The sequence below is a fragment of the Trichosurus vulpecula genome, chromosome X (assembly GCF_011100635.1).
Source record: "Trichosurus vulpecula isolate mTriVul1 chromosome X, mTriVul1.pri, whole genome shotgun sequence".
Classification (NCBI taxonomy): domain Eukaryota; kingdom Metazoa; phylum Chordata; class Mammalia; order Diprotodontia; family Phalangeridae; genus Trichosurus; species Trichosurus vulpecula.
Genome location: NC_050582.1, coordinates 32288591 through 32308446, shown reverse-complemented (window position 1 = coordinate 32308446; position 19856 = coordinate 32288591). Strand labels below are relative to the sequence as shown.

The window sequence follows — 19856 nt, the reverse complement described above, 5'->3', positions numbered from 1 at the left end:
TAGGTGATTCGAGGTTTTAATCCTAGCTCCATTGACCTCCGGAATATCATATTCCAAGCCCTTCGATCTCTTAATGTAGAAGCTGCCAGATCTTGGGATATTCTGATTGGGTTTCCACAATACTCAAATTGTTTCTTTCTGGCTACTTGCAGTATTTTCTCCTTGATCTGGGAGCTCTGGAATTTGGCAACAATATTCCTAGGAGATTTCTTTTGGGGATCTATTTGAGGAGGCGATTGGTGGATTCTTTCAATTTCTATTTTGCCCTGGGGCTCTAAAATATCAGGGCATTTCTCCTTGATAATTTCTTGAAAGATGATATCTAGGCTCTTTTTTTGATCATGGCTTTCAGGTAGTCCAATAATTTTTAAATTATCTCTCCTGGATCTATTTTCCAGGTCAGTGATTTTTCCAATGAGATATTTTACATTGTCTTCCATTTTTTCATTCCTTTGGTTCTGTTTGATAATATCTTGATTTCTCATAGAGTCACTAGCTTCCACTTGTTCCAATCTCATTTTTAAGGTAGTATTTTCTTCAGTGGTCCATTGGACCTCCTTTTCCATCTGGCTAATTCTTTCAAGGCATTCTTCTCCTCAATGGCTTTTTGGAGCTCTTTTGCCATTTGAGTTAGTCTATTTTTAAGGTGTTGTTTTCTTCAGTGTATTTTTCAGTATTTTTTGGGTCTCCTTTAGCAAGTCATTGACTTGTTTTTCGTAGTTTTCTCGCATCCTTCTCATTTCTCTTCCCAATTTTTCCTCTGCTTCACTAACTTGCTTTACCAAATCCTTTTTGAGCTCTTCCATGGCCAAGACCAGTTCATGTTTTCCTTGGAGGCTTTTGTTGTAGGCTCTTTGACTTTGTTAACTTCTTCTGTCTGTATGTTCTGGTCTTCTTTGTCACCAAAGAAAGAATCCAAAGTCTGAGACCAAATCTGGGTGCATTTTCACTGCCTGGCCATATTCCCAACCAACTAACTTGACCCTTCAGTTTTTCAGCGGGGTATGACTGCTTGTAGACTAGAGAGTTCTATGTTCCACGTTTGGGGGGGAGGTGCCAGCTCTGCCACACCAGCACTCCTCCTTCCCCAAGAACCCCCAACCCGGACTGGGCTTAGATCTTCAGCAGCCTGTGCACTCCTGCTCTGATCTGCCACTTAATTCCTCCCACCAGGTGGGCCTGGGGCCAGAAGCAACAGCAGCTGTAGCTGCCCCACCTCTGCTGCCCTGGGGGCAGTGGCCAAACTGTGAACTCCTTCCACTCCCGCAGCCTTTCCCACTAACCTTCTCCGCTGTCTTTGGTGTTTGTGGGTTGAGAAGTCTGGCAACTGCTGCAGCTCACTGATTCAGGGCGCTAGGGCCTGCTCCGCCCGGCTCCTGGTCTGGTTGGTCCGAGCAGCTCACGCTGGGCTCTGCTCTGCTCCCAGCTCCCAGCTCCGTGTGGGATAGACCTCACCCAGAGACCATCTAGGCTGTCCTGCGCTGGAGCCCTGCTTCCCTCTGCTGTTTTGTGGGTTCTGCAGTTCTAGAATTGGTTCAGAGCCATTTTTATAGGTTTTTGGAGGGACTCGGCAGGGAGCTCACTGCTTTCCAGCCGCCATCTTGGCTCCACCCCAAAGATGACATTTTTACAAAATCTCAAAGTGGAACTTTTAGTTAGGATGGCAGCTTCAAGCTCACAGAGGAGCCCACCTATTCCACAAATATTTAGACAATGATGCCAAAAAAGAACCAGATGGAATAATAAGAAATCCAAAGAGAAACATTAGAATGCTCCTTCATCAAGCCTGGGATGTACAAAAAGATAGAAGCCACAGCGATTAGACAATGGAGAGCCAGGAGTGCGGAAAAGAGAATGTAAATGCACAGAAAGGCCCTAAGTGTGGACAGCCTACTGGAGAACTCAGAACAGGGCTGCTGAAGCCTCCAGCATTCTGAACATAAACATATGATAGAAGGTGGAAACCAGTATCAAGAGCTGAGGAAATCAAGGTCAGGAACAAATACTCATCAGAGAGTATGCAACGTTGCAGAGACTAGTCTTGGTATAAAAACCCAAATTGGGAACTGAGGTTGCTGATATAAATAAATAGAAGAATACAGTGAAAACTATGAAATTGTTATGAGTCAAGAGATGCCCAAGAAGCAAACCGAAAATAAGAAAGTAAATTCAAAATAACAAGAAGCACAGCCTGAGAGGAAAATAAAATGGCTTGACCACAAGGACTGCAAAAGTATATGGATGAAATAAAGCAAAATATTTTAAAAATGGAATTAGAAGTGAAATAAGAGGTATAGAGAAAGAACTGGAAGGAGAATAAATAGTTTAGAGTAGAAGGTGAAAACTCTTACTCATATAGCAGACTCCACAAAAATTAGAAAAGACCAAATAGAATTCAGTGACTACATGAGACAAGAAGAAATATAGGAATAAAATTAAAAACACAAAAATTAGAAGAAAATATAAGGCATCTTCTGTCAACAACAACTAACCTAGAAAATCGATCAAGAACAGATAAGTTATATATTCTCAGACACCCTGAGAAATGTGGCAATAAAAAAGCCTAGATGGCATAGTTTAAGAAGAACTAAATTAAAGCTGTGTAGATTTGGGGCATCTAGGGGGCACAATGAGTAGAGCACTGGCCCTGGAGTCAGGAGGACCCGAGTTCAAATCCAACCTCAGACACTTGACACACTTACTAGCTGTGTGACCTTGGGCAAGTCACTTAACCCCAATTGCCTTGCCTTCCTCCTTGCAAAAAAAAACTGCCCAGATTTACTAGAATCAGAAACCAAGATAAATATAGAAAGAATTCACAAGTCACCTCCTTAAAGAAACCCTAAAAATTAAACTCCTAGGAATATCATAGCCAGAATCCAGAGCTACAAGATCGAAGAAAAAATATTTCAAGATACCAAAAAGAAAGAATATGAGTGCCAAAGAAGTACATTCAGGATGAAACAATATTTGGCAGCAACTAGTATTAAAGAGAGAAAATTTTAGAATGCAATATTCTAAAAGGTGAAAATATCAATGCTTAATGATAAAGAATAAGTTGCCATGCAAGACTGAGTGCAAGAATTTGACAGAGAAAATGATGGACTTGTGATGGAACAGAGGATTCTTAAGCACTATTGATGAAAAGACCAGACCTGAGCAGACACTTTGTGTTACAAACAGAGGAGTCAAGAGAAACCTAGAAAAGTAAAAAAACAAAATAGCGTAACAATTTGAGAATTCATGGTAAGTAGGCCCTAAATAAATACATATCAACTGGTTAAGAGATCGTACTGTGTTTCGAATAGCAAAGTCCATAGTAGAGACAAATTCAGAGGGAAAGACATAAAGTTCCAATTTGGTCATATTGAGTTTGAGATGCCTTTGGGATACCCAAATGGAAACTTCCATAAGGAAATGACAACAGAAGATAAGAGCTGAGGAAAGAAATTATGGGAAAACATATAGATTTAGGAGTCTCTAGAAGATGACTGAACTCACCAAGGGAGTGAAAGGAAAGAGAATAGGACTTAGAACAGAGCTTTTGGGGTACTCATACATGGTTGGAAGAGATGAATGATGAGGTTGCAACAGATACTAATGTTGCACATGCCCTAGAGCTACTATCCTGATTCCCATTTGTACTGACAACCTAGTTTTCCATAGGAAGGATACACCACACTTTTAGGGTTCCAGTGGAAACCTTGAAGGGTTGTAGCTGTCTTTTCTAAAATATATGATTCATGAGTCCCCATCAGTTTGCTTTACCTCATGATTGTCAGTTGATAATCAATTAGCTTTTAGAAAGAATTATTTACTAAGGTGGTATAATAAGAATAGTTGGTATAAATATCCCTCCCCTCTCCAAAAAAAGTGTGTGACACACAATCCCACGAATGCATCCACAGTCCAGGGGAAAGTAGGTTCAAGTGGGTAACTCATGGCTCTTGGAAGTGTTTTTGCTAAAGTCATTAAGGTGTTTCTTTGGGTATGGTATAGATTTTCCACTAGACTCTTTGTAAATGTCTTAAATGTGCTTTCCTCATCTCTCCCAGTCTGTTGCAGATACTAGTAGTAAGTATTCTTGGCACACCACTAGAATGCCTATGGGAAGATGGAAGATTATAATAACAATTTGGATTTGAAGATCTTTCCCACCCCTTAATTGCCTAAGTCACATGTGGTGGGAGGAAAAGGAAAGTGTGTCACAAGAAATGCTGAAAGAGAGCAGTTAAAGCTGATGGAAAGAGCAGACATATGGTATGTTGTGAGTGTATTTGTGGGAAGGCCCTAGCAAGAGGGTGGATGGTTTTGGGATGGCGAGGCTCCATGCTATCATAGTGTGTATTGAATTCTTTGCTGCTGTGATGGATTGGGCTTATTGGTTTTGGGATCTGGTTCTCTGGTGTCTGAATAAATGGTTTACTTCTTCTACCTTCTACGTGGAGAGTCTCTTATATTTTGCGATACATAGGCGTATTGACAATTATCATCTATGTTGTGTTTATTGCCTTGCTAATACAAAGATTCAAACTCCTCCTCATCCTTGAAAGCTTACAAAGTCCTTCTCTGCTGAAGGTTAGAGGGGGCCAATTGATTGATTCAATAGAGAAGTGTTCTCACTTGGGTACATCTTGACACTTTAAATGAGATGGGGTAATTTGAGTAATTTAATCTATTGATACCACCCTTCCCACATACACCCTTACACTTAGACTGATATGGAAGAGAACCAGGAGACAGCTATGTCTTGGGAGTCAAAAAAAAAAAACGTACCCAGGAATAATGTATGGTAAACAGTGTAAAAAACTTTAGCGAGGTTAAGGAGTATGAGAATTAAGAAAGGGCCATTAAACTATTCAGTTAAAACAGCTAAGACAGAACAGTTTCAGTTAAGAGTTAGGGCCATAAAACAGATTAAAAGAAGCTGAGAAGTAAGAGGAACATGAGGAAACTGAGGCTGCAAAGGTAGTTGAGTTGGGGGCAGGGAGAGTGAAGTTTGTTAGCATGCACATCTCAGGACATGTGTATGAGTTTGTTGTTTGATGCGTAGTCACCAGTAAATTATGAGTTAATTTGGTTGATGATCTGCTTTTCCTTTATTTAGCAAGCTGCCAAGCACAAAGGACCTTGAAAATAAACTTATCAGGTTTTTGATTCATTGTATGTGAAAGGAAGGGGGAGGGGTAACAACTCCAGGGAGAGAATAATTCTAGACCACTGGAATTGTGGTCAGAGATTTTGTTATTTCATTAATTGGAAGTCTTTCTGAGAGGATAACTTGGCAAAAGTTAATCCTGTTTAATGGGAATGAAATGGAATATTAGATGAACTGCCATCAACAGGGAAAGTGAGTATTCCCAATCTACGGGGTGCTTTTATGTGCCATGCTTGTCTCTGTGCTTGGTCTCTACGTTCATCCACCCTGGATAGCTAAATATTTTGGGTATCTGCACCCAGATTATATTCCTGACTTTCCCTTCTCACTTTCTCCCAAAGTGGTAATGGCAGAAGAAGAGTGGATATGGCCTCTTATTTCCATTTTTTTCTCTTTCTTGCTGCTACTTCTTGTCTTAGAGAAAATGATTTTACATATTTTTGTTTTTATTTTTACTTTTATTTTTGTCTTTTCTCTCTCTCTCTGGCTTGGAGAAGAGCTAGGAGAGCAGTAATCCCTACCCTTCCTTCTCTCTTCTTGGGAGCGCTTTTCTTCTTTCTGAGAGCTGAGAGGTTCAGAGACTCCGGCTCTTTCTAACTAACTAGGAGCTCCAAAACACCTCAGCAAGAGTGGACCAAGAGAATCCTGGAAAGGTATTTTCATTTCTTTGTCCTATCTCCTTGAATGTACTTTCACTTAAAGTTGGGCATCCTATCTGTGTGTGTGTGTGTGTGTGTGTGTGTGTGTGTGTGTGTTTCTCCCTCTTGTGAACTTTAGTTTTGTTCCTCAGTCTTCTCTGCTTCATTCTTACTTATGTGATTTACTGTTTGAAGTTCCTCAAATGGGTAGTTGTCTGAGTCACCTAACTCATTTTGATAAACAATGACTTCCATATTTGTCTTTGTATTAAATCTCCCCGATGTGATCAATGAATATTATAATCCTGTATCCTTAGTGAATTTACACTCTTGTATTATTCAAAGAGAGATTTATGAAGATTTAAATCATTGGCTCCAAGCTTCAAAGATGGACTTTTACTAAGGTAAAGGATCTCAAGTTTCTGAAACTCTTGGCGCCTGTGTAAAGGCTATACAGGTCCATACGTTTCCATGACTTGTGAGGGTAAAATACTGGCAAAAAATGTGGGCATGGATGAGATTTTCTGTTTCTATAGACATGGTAACAGAGGTACAGTCGTGACCCAGCCATTCATTTCTGTCAGCGTAGAGACTCTATACTTGTTTGTAGGAACTCAGAAAGAAATGTGAAAGATACATTCAGCATGTTTGGCTGCTAAAATTATGACAGTGTCTAAAAGGTAAATAGTCCTGAGATGTGACCCTCTGGTCCTGGTACTTTCTGTGTTAATGAGACGCGTCGTCATAATATTTGAGAGTATTACTACTAATCCTTGTGAAGACAAGACAAAGAGAATTTAGTTTGAGCTTTGCATATCCCATCCCACCTCAATAGTGCCATACCTGTCTTCTTCTCTGGCTGCTCTAGGATGGATTTCACCTGTCCCAGGCAGTTCCAGGAAGCTGCTGGCTGATCAAAAGCTATCACAGCCCTAGTCTTTAAACCTTTGCACTTGGATTTTGACCTAAAGAAGTGGGAGGGCTCCCTAACTTTCTTCCCATTCCTATTCAGCCTTCACAGCTTATTTCCCCATTCTGACAATTTTTCATCCTCAAAGACATGATCATGGGACACAATAATCCCCTCTCCACATTTGCTGAAAAGGCAAAACTCTTTTTGATATGAATTGATTTTTCAAAGTAGGGATGTTCTAAATCGAAGGATCAAAGACTTCTCAAAATGCAGAAGTCCCAGTCTTTAAGAAACTAGCTTCATCAATGAGAATTTAGCAGTGGAGGAGTAGAACAAAGAGCCTGCCTCCCTGATCTTGGGCACTGTAATCTTACGGTATTATAGCATTGTAGTAAGGCAATGGAAAGGATGACATAACAGAATTACAAGTGAAAATTCCCCCAAGCAGTAGGAGGAATTGTGGACTGAGAATCAGAAGAGACTCGGCTTCCAGTCTTACCTCCAATCCTTGCTGGCTATGTGATTTGGGGCAGGATGTCCAACCTCTCTGAACCTTGGTTATAATTTTCAATACCTATATCGTAGGGTTGTCGCGAGGACTAAAAGCCATTATAGGTATAGTGCTTTGTAAACTTCAAAGTACTATGTCACTTTAAACTATTATTGTCACTGTTCCATCTGATTTCTTTTCCCATCTAAAATCTATGTCCTTATGCCCAAGTGATACTCTACTTGACTAGAGATAACAAATGGTTCTAACATAAGGTGGGGGGGGGCCTCAAATCAGGCAACAGCCAGAGGTAGGAGAAGGGCAGCTATGTAGTGCTGCCTTGGAAAGCACCAACACAGATAAATAAAACAGAAATAATATCACATTGGTTGTGTAGTGTTAAGAAGAAATTGTTGACATCAGCACCAAAATTAAAGTGTAGCAGGAGATTGGTCTTCCTTGGTGATTTTGCAATCCAGAAGAATTTGCCTGAACCATAGACCAAAATGTGAACTATGCTGAATGTTGGCATGTTTACTAGGAAACCAAACCTGGAATAGACAATGAATGCCTAGACTTATTTGCAATCTGTTCAACATAGGCTCACAGATATGACCGATTAGAAGGTCCTTCTCAGCAATTTAGCACAAGTTGGGTTGTTTTCAGCTCTCGCATATACTCTATATTGAGGCATTGTGTAGTGCTATTGCTTCACTCTTGCTGTTGTTTGTCACAATGATGCAAGGTTCAGATTTACTGCAATGATTATACGGTAATTTGTGAATGAATGAGATGTTGGGCTAAAAGTGTAGGAGAAGAATGAAAGAGGTAGGAGCTTTGGAGGGACTTAGGAAAGGATGAATAATTGACTGTCATATGCTATGCTCCAGACACAAACAAAATGGATATTTGCTAATCTCAAGGTAGGAGATATAGTAGTAAGGGCAGAGTATTGATGAAAATAGCTTGAAAGGTCTTGTAAGGATTGAACAGTGAACTTATTCTGTGGAATGGAACCCACCGGTACTATAGTTGTTTGTGATACTATTTGGATCTTGGTTTCATACAATGTATTGAATACTTTTTATTTTCATAGACTTACAAAATTAGAAAGTCAAATTGGTGGTAGGGAGTATTGTGTTGTGAGCATGTTGATGAATTTTTATCCACCAATGAAGGAAAACTCTTAATAGGTTGCTTAATGGAGTGCTCCCAAATGATGTACTGAAGCCATAACAGTGATTCTAAGGGTCAGGTTCTGATCTGAACAGCGATCAAAAGACACAAAAATGAATAGCAAGGAGGAGATACATATGGATATTCTATATACCAATGGTGTCAAATGCCAATAGAAACATGAGCCTCTAAACCATCCCTGTGGGCCACATATTGACTTAGTTTTAAAATGTAATATTGTCTTTGTTCTATCGTATTTTATTGATTTTGTTAAGTATTTCCCAATTGCATTTTGGTTTAGGCTACAATTAGGGGTGTTTCAGGCTGCCTGTTTGTCACCTCTGCTATACACTAACACCAAATAAAAACGGATTGAACAATTCAATACATTCAGTTACTTGAAGCAGTAATTACATAGATTAGGGGTATAATCACCATCAGGTCAAAGTATCACTTTGCTCTAGTATTTCTCTTTCTAGTTCAGTCTGGCTTTGTAGACATTTGTCACTTTTGCACACGCAAGTTTTGCCATTGTATAAAAGATCATTAGAGAACATTTTGAAGATGAAAATAATTTACCATGGGAAGGAGGGAGGGAGAGAGGAAGAGAGGGGAAGGAAGGGAGGGAGAGGGAGAGGGAGAGAGAGAGGGAGAGGGAGAGGGAAAGGGAGGGAAAGAGAGAGAGAGAGAGAGAGAGAGAGAGAGAGAGAGAGACTGACTCTTATGATGGCAACTAAAGAGAGAGAGAGAGAGAGAGAGAGAGAGAGAGAGACTCTTATAGTGGCAACTGATTGTATTTTGGTAGTTTGCGCTCCAGGAATTACAGATTTACCCCATATAGTTTGCTGGGCTTGGTTTCTTTCAATCTTGTTTTGATCCTGAATAAAGCCTGGTTCTAGAAATATCAGTTTATAAAGTATCATCTCATAATCTCTCACAGTCAGGCCTGTGGCTAGACAGCTGGGGGCCAGCCCTCTTAAGGGAAGAAAACAACGGGATCTTCAGAAAAGTCCTGTCACCACCTTTATGAGGTCATTCCTCCAATCATTCCTGCTGTTCTATATATTGGTCTGTGCCTGATTTGATCGCTGTTCAGATCAGAACCTGACCCTTAGAATCACTGTTATGGATTTAGTATATCATTTGTGAGCACTCCATTAAGCAACCTATTAAGAGTTTTCCTTCACTGGTGGACAAAAATTCATTGCCGTGATGTAAATGAAAAAAAAAACAGACCAAACAAAAGAGAAAGCACTTGACATTACTACTTTGAAAAGGTGGGAAAACATGGCTGTGGAACCCTGTATGCCAGATTTTTTGAAGCCATTTTGCTGGACTTTTTTTCCTTTTTTCATTCCATATAATGAGTATCTCTCTTGGAGGTGAGTGGGGGCAGGTATACACTGGGGAATATATGTATATATATATATATATATATATATATATATATATATATATATATATGATATTTTTAAAAGACACAAATAAAAATGTATTTAAAAATAAAAGATTTGGGGGATGTTTAATCTAGTGAAAAGAGGACTAAGGAGAGACAAGATGTTGGTCTTCAAGTATTTGAATGTCTGTGATGCAAAAGCTTGTGATCAGACTTATTCCATTTGGTACCAGAGAACAGAAGTAGGTGTAATAGGTAGCAGGTGCAGAGAGGAAGATCCTCAGCTTCACATATGGAAAACCTCCCTAACTATGAGAGCTGGCCCCAGGTAGAATAGGCTGCCTCGGGATATAGTTAGTGTGCCCCTGGTAGAGATCTTCCATCAAAGGCTAGATTAGCACTTGTCAGGGATGGTGCAAGGGAGATTTGTGGTCAGTACCAGTGACCTCTGAGGTACTTTCTACTGCTGAAATTCTGTCATCCTGTGAAAATCATGTATTAGTGTCTGCTACATGCTCAAGAACACATGACAGTTAGAGATCATGCCCTTTCAAGCTCTTGAACTCTCACTGGTGAGTGTACAGCATGGTCCAGCTGGCCTCAGCCAGGATTTGCATTCCATCCTAGACATCTTGCTATCCTCCAGGCCTACTGTTGTACCCTCTAGATTGCTTGGTTTTGCCATCCAGCCTGCTGCTTATCCCCTTAGACTGCTAGCCTTCAGAAACCATGAATTGAGAATTTAACCCCTTTGAGCTTTGGAACCACCACCCTGGGGGTCACATTGTGCTGATGAGTATCTCATATGGCTCATATCTAGCCAGCCTGAAGCCATGCTACATATTCTACACGTACCAACTTCTTGCTATCTGCCTTGCTTCTGTGCATACAACCTCTCTTCCTTCCCCCTTATCTTCCTTTTCATTCCTACCTCACCTCTTCCTTGCTCCCACCAATTTTTAGCTCTGAACCCATAATCAACAAAGTACAGTCACAGGAATTAGAAGAGGCAGTCAATCAATTCTTCTATGTCTCTTCTGATCATCCTTGTGACTTCTCAAATCTAGTTATACTTTCCAAACCACCACTCCTCTATATATCTTCTTTCCTTTTATTAGATTATAAGATATTTGATGACAGGGACTCTCACTTTTGTATCTGTCTCTGTTTGTATCTGTATCTGTCTCCTTAGCGTTTGGCACTTAATAAATATTTATTTATTTTGAATATTTAATATTTTAATTTTAAAATTCAAATAATTAAATATATTTAATAATTATTGCATATAAATAATATATTTGTAGTACACAATAAAATTAAATAAATAATAGATAATTAATTAGAATTTAATATTTTAATATTTAAAATAATTAATATTTATAAATAAATATTTATTCAGTCATTCATCTCTGAGATCAGAAAATATAACAACAACCTTTGGGAGGAGGAGCATATCAGCAACAAAGAATAAAGAGGAGCAGCATAAGTCTCTGAAAATGGAGAATTGAGGTATGTGGAAAATGAGAAGGAAAATAAAAATAACTTTTTAAGTTATGTTTAGAGAAAATGAGCAAAGAAGGGATAAGCCTACTACTGTATAGCATTAAGAGACTAAAGAAAGTGTAACTCTGCAAGTCCAATATTCCTTCTACCTTCTCATTCAAGAAGTATTAACTTCAGATAGAAAGGGTTCAAACAAATAGTATTAACTAGGATTCGAAGCCCAACACTGAAGAGAAGAAAAGAAAAATGCATCTCTAAGACAGGTACCTTCTCCACTTGGAAGAAATCTCTCAGCCTGTATTTTAGAAAGCTTTTCTACTATACAGAAAAATTAAATTCTGACTGCTGAAACTTTTTTTTCTTCCTGGCTAGAAATTTTAAAATAAAATCCTCCTCAGCTGCATTTATGATGGCTCTTCCCCTGGGAGCCTCATTACAATGAGGTATTAGGCTCCCAACACTACCCAGGTGCATGTGATTTAAAATCAATTCACTAATTAATATTTTCCTGACTGCATGGTAATGGGGGCTCTATGGCAGAGTGCAGGATCCAGCTGAAATCTGACAGGTTCAGGTGAAAAACAGAGGCCACTTCCTGAGATGGCAACAGGATTATCTGGACAAACTTAAGCATGCTGAAATGTTCTACCTTCCTGTCACCTCTTCTCAAACCTAAAGGTTTTAAAAATGTAATCAGGTGGAAAGGTTACACTCCCTTGGGTTAACTAAGAGATACATCTCATACTTCCATTTTTTTTTCCTTTTAAGGTAGATTTCCCCAACTGTCTCAAATGAACCCATTTCAACATGCTTTGGCAGAATTACCCACTCCATGTCAAGATTTAGCATGGATTTGATTTGTTGGTGCCATTTGATAAAAGCATTTTTCTTTCGTTGCCTTTCAACTGCCTTTTAGCCATAGATAAAATAGTAATCCCCAGTGACACATGCAATGATAGGAAGTGACTACCTTCTCTCTCTAGCTCTTTCTTTAAGATGCTGACTTTAATTAGCTCCACAATATTCATGGGAGCAAACAGGTCACCTTTAAGTGAGATCTCCAGGAGTCACATTTTTTACAGTTTTCTTAGCATTTTCTTTTGTCCCTTGTGCTTCAAATGGGGTCATTAGTACTAGCTATCTTTCACAAAACACATTGGTGAACAGCTGCTGAGGGAATAAAGGAAACAGTGAGTTTTACTGTGTGTGAACAGGGCAGTTAGGTGGCCCTGCAGTAAGAAGCACCTGAGTTCAAATCCAGCCTCAGATATTTACTAGCTGTGTGACCCTGGGAAAGTCACTTAACCCTGTTTACCTCAGTTTCCTCACCTGTAAAATGAGCTAAAGAAGGAAATAGCAAACCACTCCAGTATCTTTGTCAAGAAAACAACAAACGCTGTGTGTGGACAAGGACACCTCTTAAAAACATGATGTTAAAATACTCTTAGAGAATTCATATTTCCAAGATTTTCTCTCCAAGTCAGTGTTCCCCTGCTCTTCATTTCTCTTAATATAAAACAAGTACACTTAAGGACCAGACCACAAAGACTTTAGATGAAGGATCCTAAAAGCAACTTCTTCCAATTCTTCTGTTGGCTTCTGACTCTTGATTTTAAAAGCTCCTTTAGAAATACAACTGGAGAAATGAAAGATTCCCCCCCCATAAACCCAGTATTACATGGAATAGCCATATAATTCTGCCCAAGATATATCAATGAACTCACCAATGCAGGTACCACTTCCACTAGCTCAGATTTTAACTCCTCTATGCCACCTTCTTTTCCATAAAAGTACCACCCAACTGATGTAGCGCTTAGACTTTCCATCCACTGTGTCAGTCTTGCACATTCAACCATCCCCATTCTCAATCAATAAATCGATTAGCATTTATTGGTTACCCTCTATGCATGATAGGCACTAAGGAAAGAGATACAAAAATGAAAAAGTCCTTATCTTATGGAGGTTACATCTATTGGGGACATAACATATACAAAGGGGCACAGGGTTTGGACATGTGATTTTGTTGGCACAGGGAACTCCCAGAGGAGAGAACTCCTTCTACCAATGCAGATAGGTACCTTCTCTGAAACCTATAGTCTTAAAGAGAATTTCCCAGAGTTCTGAGAGGTCAAGATTCTTGTCCAAGGACACACAGCCAGTACGGATAAGAAGTGGGGGGTGAACCCAGGTCTCCTTGGCTCTCTTTCCACTACGTTAAATTGCCTCTCAATATATACATGTATAAGTTCAGAATAAATGTATACAACATAAACATGAAATAATAAAGTTAGTGAGGGAAGACAGCAATTTGGGAGATAAAGAAAGGCTTTGTGTAAAAGGTGGTACTTGCTTGTATCTGGAAAGAAGAGAGAGATTCTGTGAGGCAGAGTTGAGGAGAGAGGGCATTCCAAGTATAAGGGCCAATCAGCACAAAGGCACAGAGATGGGAGATGGAATGTTGTGAGTGAGGAATAGAAAGAAGGCAAGTTTGGCTGAATTGTAGAGTGTAGGAACAGGACCTATAGGGCTAGAACATACACCTACTATTTTAAAATTCCAGGAAAGCAGCAGCATGCCTAGACACTGTTTGCCAACTTGGGTGTACCCAGGTAGTTTCTTGTGTTCCTAAGACCATCGATCAAAACTGAGCCAAAAAAAAACCAACTGGAAAGTGCATAGGTTTGAGCAAATGAATGGTGGCTCACATAAGCTGTATGAATAGACCTTTTCATATATCGGTTCATAACCACAGTCACACAGCTGGAAAAAGTCAAAATGAGGCAAACTTCCTGATTTTGTATAGTTCTGTGTCTAACACACCTCTTCCTTCCTAACCTCAGCTACCACAAAGTCCTGTTCTCTCACATTTCTTTAATCACCCATGGCCCCAAAGGCATATAAGAACTTATTAAACAGAGGAGGTCATGTAGCCTTCCAGAAAGGATGTGGCCAAGGGCATGCCAAGATTTATCAGAGTATAACTTCCTTCCAATGGAGGTATCAATTTTTGTACTTTGCCTCAAGGCTACATCTGTCCCCAAGGGTTTATAGAGTTGGGGTACCTCAAAGGATAATTGGATATTGGCTTCATGGACTTGTAGGGAACAGTAATTTCTATTATTTTCTAAGGTTTGGGAAAGAGAATGAGGAAAAATCAAGAGAAGGCAGCTGTAGATGGTCACTCTTCAAAATTCTACCTGGAAAGGGGATGTAACAGAAATTTGCATGGACTGCACAATGACAACGGCAATGATGAGTTGTGGATGAAAACAAAGTGTTTTCATATAGTAGGTAGAGGAAAAAAGAGCTATGCATCGAATTCATCTACCGACTCATATTTGTAAATGACTTAAAGAAGATGAAGACATGGGCAGGTAACTGAGAGCAGCGTGTTATAATAATAATAACGATAGTAATAATAATGATAGTAATAACTAGCATTTATGCAGAAAACTACTATGTGCTAGTCACTATGCTAAGCACTTTACAAACATTATTTCACCTGATCCTCACAACAACCCTGCAAGGCATGTCCTATTATTAATTCCACTTTACAATTGAGGAAACTGAGGTGCACAGAGATTCGGTGACTTGCCCAGGGTCACACAACTAATAAGTATCTGAGGCCAAGTTTGATCTGAGGTCTTTTTGACTTCAGGACCAGTGATTAGGCTCAGTCACTGGGTCATCTAGGTTCCTATAAGAACACAGTAGGGAGTCGTAAAACACAGAATGAGTTGAGGGTGTAAATTAATGGTAATGACAACCAAAAGGGTCTTTTAAACCATATTCCTGCAAGAGGAGAATCAAAGAAAGGAGTAGCTACTAAGTGTGACTAGAATGATGACAAAAGATTGTTGTGTTTGTCCTTCGTTCTCAAGGACGACCATGACATCAGAGAACGATGCCATGACTTGCTGTTGACTTTGATTTGAGTGAGGGAGGGCTGTGCAAGGTCACCGGCCTCCCTTCATCTTCCAGAGCCATCTGGGTCCAGTGGCCTGGAGATAGCCCAGGATGCATTGGGATACCTGACAGAAGATACAGGTGAGAAGACAGAGCTATTCAATTTGTTTTTGTTGTTGGGTTTTTCCTCTGAGAAGAATGAAGCGTGGATTAGGAAGGACAGAACAAAAACAGTTAACAAGGAATTGAACCTAAAGATAAATGAGGAGATGAGAAGGAAGCACCTAGCTGTCCCCCAAAGATTTCAACTCACCAGGCCCAAATGAATGAAATCCTGGGATACTAAAAAGCTGGCTACTAAAAGCTACTGTAGAATGAAGAGGTGTCCCAATACTAAAGAAAGGCAAAGGTCTTCAATTTTAAAAAAAAGTAGGAAGAGGGTCAAGTATGCAAGTTGTTGGTCAGTGAATCTGACTTATTTCCAGCGAATTTCAAAACATATTTTTAAAGTGATAGTTTATGAATATTTAGAAAGTGAAGCAATGATCACTAAAAGCCAGCATGACTAATTAAATTTCTCCTCATGCTCATTTCCTTTGATGACAAGATAATTAGACTGGTACATCAGGGAATTTAGCATATGACGTCTACCTAGATAACAGTAAATTATTTGATGTGCCATCCCTATGGACAAGATGAAAAGATGTGGGCTAATTGTTAATGCCATTAAGTAAATTTAGAACTTTCTGTGGAACAAAAATGATAGCAGTAGATGTTTATATAGTGCTTTAAAGTGTACAAAATGCTTTCATATCCATGATCTCACTTGAATCTCACAACAATCCTAGAAGGTAAATTACTTGTTCTACAGTTATGATTACCCCCATTTTATAGATAAGGGAAGCACAGAGGGGTGACTTGTCCATAATCATACAGTTGGTAGGTAAGAGAGGTGAGATTCAAACTGACATCTCTATTGATTCCAAGTGCAGAACTGAATGAACAAATCCAAAAAGTAATCGAGAAAAAATCAATATTAATTTGAAAAGGTAAGAGAATCTCAAAGTTGGAAGGGACCTCAGGGACCATTTAATCCAACCCATTCCTGGACAAAAAGAGCCTTTCAAGCCTACCTAAGAAACAGCCACACTTATTTATTTATGTGTTTGCTCCCACATTAAATCATGTGCTACTTTAGGGAAGGGACTACCTTTTGCCTTTCTTTAGATCTCCGGTGCATAGCACTGTGCCTGGTACATGGTCAGCACTTAAATGTCTGTTGATTGAAAGACTGAATGAAGTCTTCCAGTGAGGAAGTCTCCAGTGTAGTACAGAGAAGATCAGTCTTTGGCCCTGAGCTTTTTTAACAATTTTGTCAGTGATTCGAAGCATGAATTGCAGGCTTATCAAAGTTACAAATGACACAAAGCTAGAAAGGACAGAGAAGATGCTGGGTAATAGGGCTAGGGTACAAAAGTATCTCTGTAGTTTAGAACAGGATGAATCTAAATGGTTGAAATTGAATAGGAATAAATGTAAAGTTTTATATAGGTTCAAAACATTAATATCCCAAGTACAGAATTGTGGAAACATGACTAGACAATAATTCCTGTGACAACAATCAGAATGTTTTCATTTTCTGCAAGAAAAAAGGCATGATATCCAGGACAAGGTAACTAATTATCCCTCTGTGTCACTGTGTTCAGTTCTGAAATTCTGGCCACTACTTCCTAAAGAAGACACAGATGATACCCAAAACTAAGTGGTCAAATGATGATGATATGAATGATATGAACCAACAGCTCTTAAAAGGAGAATTGCAAACTATGAACAATGATATGAAAGGCTGCACCAAATAACTAATATTAAAAGAAAGGTATATAACATCTTGTTATAATTATTAGCTTGTTTTATGCCTAGAATCCCCTCAGGTCCACATGGTTCTCTCCTCTACTGCTTTAAGGAGTTTGTGTTAAATGAAGAGTTAGTAGTGAAATCACAATGAACCCAGTCTAGGAAAATTCCTAACATTTCGGCAGAGGTTTGGCTCTGTGCCACAACTTACATTTATATTTATCTTGTACTAACTCCTGGCCTCTTTGTGGTTGAGGCAAAAATTAAGTAACTGGAAAATTTGGGTACAAAAGTAGCAGAGTATATAACAGTGTGTTAATAGACTGGAATCAGGAGGGGAAGCTGAGGAAACAGAAGACCTTTTCACGGAACTTCTCTCAGTTCTTGAAGAGGGGAGTGCAACTGGTGGCATCGGCCAGTCTTGTGCTCTGCAATGCCTTTGGGGCTCGTGGCCCTCTTCATTCTCTCCATTCTCCACCACAGCTGTCTTACCTTCTCTTCCTTGCTTTTTTTGGTTGCCCCCAGATTTCCAATTCTTCTTAGCCCTGCTGTCCATAACCTCCCTCCTTCCTCTCTGTTGCCAGACCCTCAAAATCTCTTAGACCCAAACTTAGACCCCAAACTAGCTTGATATTTTCATTAGATGACTCACTGGATATAATCATGTTTCCTCAGTCGATGTTAAAAAACACTCTGTCAATTTCATATCAGTTCATCCAAGGACCTTTTGCACTTAGTCTATAATTCTTAAATCTTTGGTAGGTCTAGGCCCTGTTCGCATCTCCAATTTGAGTGATTCAATCGAGATATGCGCTTAGCACAATGCCTGACACAAAGTGGGCGCTATGAAAACATTTATTCCCTTCCTCCATTCTCTTCTGATAAATGTATTAGGACTTAGGATCTTATTACTAACTTTAAGTGGGATGGGGTGACTTGAATGGTTTATTCACCTTTCATCTTTCAAGTTTTACTTTATGCCCTACAAACTGGTAAAAATGGAAACAGTCAAAGTGGAGGGCCTATGGGAAAATAGGAAGGTTTATATACTGTTGACAGAACTGTGAATGATCTAATAATTCTGGAAAATAATCTGGAATTATGAGGAAAAATTATCAAAATGTCCAGACTCGTGGACCCAGAGACTAAGTACTGGAAATACACCCTGAGGAAGTTGAAGACAGAAAGGAAGGTCCCATAAATACAAAAAAAATTCTAAGAACACTCTGTAGTAGCACAGGCCTAGAAACAACATAGGTATTTATCAGTTGGGGAGTGACCAAACAAAACATGATGCACAAATATGATATGTTACTATTGTGCTATAAGAAAGGACAAATATGAGTAATTCAGATAAACATGGAAAGACTTGTATGATGAAGTGACGCAGAGTGAAGGAAGCAAAACCAGGAAAACAATATATAGAATGACAATAATGTGACTGGAAAGAATATAATAAAATTAAAATCAAGCTTGTGTGATTATAATGACCAAGCTTGACTGGAAAAGAGATGAAAAAATTCCTCTTTCTCCTTTCATTGACGAGATGGGAAACTATGAGTGTGAATTATTACATGTGCTGTAAGAAATGGTTAATGTGTTGGTTAGTTTTGTGGAAATGTAACTTTTTAAAATGTTCATTACATGGAAAGTTTCATTGGGAAGGGAGGAGGGACATATTCAGAAATGAGCATAATATAAACAAAATGGATCAATAATTTAAAAAAAGAACAAAGACAAGCTGGGTTTCATCCACATGAGGGTGAACAGGATGGTGAGAAAATTAGATACCATGCTACATAAGGATAAATGGAAAGAAATGACTCTGTTTAACCTGACAAAGAGAAGATTTGGGCTAATACGAAAATAGTCAAAGTATTTGAAGAGTCATCATATTGAAGTAGGATTAAATTTGTTCTGCTTGGTCCCAGAGGGCAGAACCAGGAGCAATGGAGGGGAGGTTAAAGGGAGGCAGATTTAGGCTTGATGTAAAGAATAGTTTCATAACAATTACAAGTGTCTAAAAGTGGAACAGGTTGCCTCAATAGGTAGTGAGTTCCCTGTCACTGGAGTTGATTAAACAAAGGCTGGGTGCTCAATATTCAGGGATATTGTAGAGTAGATCCTTTGTTAGGAATAGGTTAGACTAGAGAGGCCACTAGATCCCTACCAACTCTAAGCTTCTTTAATTGTGTGATCTCTTTTTGTCCATACAATCTTGTAAAACAGGTCAGACAGAAGACATCCAACTGTGGAAGCCAAGGAAAAAATCTACTTAGCCAAGAAACTATCTTTTTCACTGTACTTGTGTCCCATGCTCAGTGGATGCCGAGTGGCCTGTGGATGTTCTCCGGTGTTAGATGTAAACCTGTCTTGGGAGATTTGTGGGATTAGTGGAGGGGATCCAAGAAACACAACACTATCCAGAATTCCTCAAGCAACTGGGGCCTCTCTGGGAATATATAGGAAAAACAAATTCACAGTTAGGGATTTTTTGTCTCTTCTGAAACACCTCCCATTTTACACAACAGTCCCTGGTGACCTTAGGGTGATTAAAAGCACTGGACAGTTTCCCAAAGGCCCTCTCTCTTCTGGTATAATTCTGAGTCCAGATCACTGTGTATCTGCAATATCTGTTCATGAACAGAAGGAAGGAAAGAAACAAGCATTTATGAAATACCTACTATGTGCCAGGTACCATGCTAAACATTTTACAACTGTCTCATTTGATTCTCACAACAACACTATCATTATCTGTTTTACAGATGAGGAAAACTAGACAGAGGTGAAGTGAGTTTCCAGTCATATGGCTCGTAAATGTC

General features: G+C 39.2%; 1 protein-coding gene across 1 annotated transcript in view; it reads left to right on the top strand.

Annotated features, from left to right (window-relative positions):
• Positions 1-5198: 5198 nt before the first annotated feature.
• Positions 5199-19856, top strand: part of LOC118832576 (ribonucleoprotein RB97D-like) — a 31526-nt gene continuing 16868 nt past the window's right edge. The window contains exon 1 of the mRNA XM_036739868.1: positions 5199-5350. The gene's annotated coding sequence lies outside the window, so the exon portion shown is untranslated. The remainder of the gene's footprint in view (positions 5351-19856) is intronic.